Below are 1,041 nucleotides of genomic sequence, written 5' to 3' on the forward strand. Positions count from 1 at the left end.
CGACTGTGTTGGGGACAAACACAGCTCTCGCTAGCTGTTAGCCATTAGCTACATGGTAGTAACTGTACACATAGAACACATAGAACAAACTAACATCATTCAGACACACTAACCATTCTGAAACGTCCTGCTGCAGCCAGTGTGTGTACTTCTTCAGGAGCTTCTCTTTCTGAGTCAGATTCTGGGTCAAACTGGTATGGTTGAACCATCTCAGCGAGCCATCAATACCTCTACCAAAAACATTAGCACATGTGACCGCGGGCACAAGTGGCATCTTCTCCCTGAGAGGGGTGTGTAGCAGGCAAGTTAGCGTTGACAGACGGAGCTCATTAGCATTTAAAGGTGCAGGCAAAGAAACAGCCTGCTCTTAGTAGAGCTCACTTGAGCGACTTTTAGACAGCTGAAACTCAGGACCAAGGATGGGTTTATGGCAATGCATCTTAAATACAGTGTAGTTGGAGCTCTGACAGCTGTGTGAAATTGATGAAACACGGTATGATATGGGACCTTTAAATCATTCTAGTGGTAATATCAAGTCTCTTACTTACTTATTATACATCCCTCTTTTTTATTTCCTTCAGTGTGTTATTGACAGTATTTTCCTGTGCATGTAAAAGATCTTGAAAGTGAACTATGTCAAAGTCCGCACCAACAGAAGCTCTACTCTCCCACAGAAAGCACTGCTCCTGAAATGCCTCGTCACTAGCCCCGCCTTTAATTTCGTGACTTTGTTGCATCACACTACGTCACATGCAGCACACATTTGCGTAATTTACGCCTAGCAACTCGTTTTGCAGGTAAGAACTGATTTAGCGAAGCTGCTCTGTTGTTGTTAGATGTGCTAGGACAGGCATGTGTGACCTGTCCAATCAGATGAGACTAGGTATTCATTATTATTAAAGAGACAGGAGCTAAAACAGAGCATGTCAGACAGAGGTGGGAATCCAGATAGTATGACAGTATGAGAAATCTGATTTTTTTTTTTTTTTAAGAAAAGGAGGAGCGCCATGTGATAAAAGTTTCATCAGGAAATATGAGGGT

The sequence above is a fragment of the Acanthopagrus latus genome, chromosome 5, assembly GCF_904848185.1.
Source record: "Acanthopagrus latus isolate v.2019 chromosome 5, fAcaLat1.1, whole genome shotgun sequence".
Lineage (NCBI taxonomy): Eukaryota > Metazoa > Chordata > Actinopteri > Spariformes > Sparidae > Acanthopagrus > Acanthopagrus latus.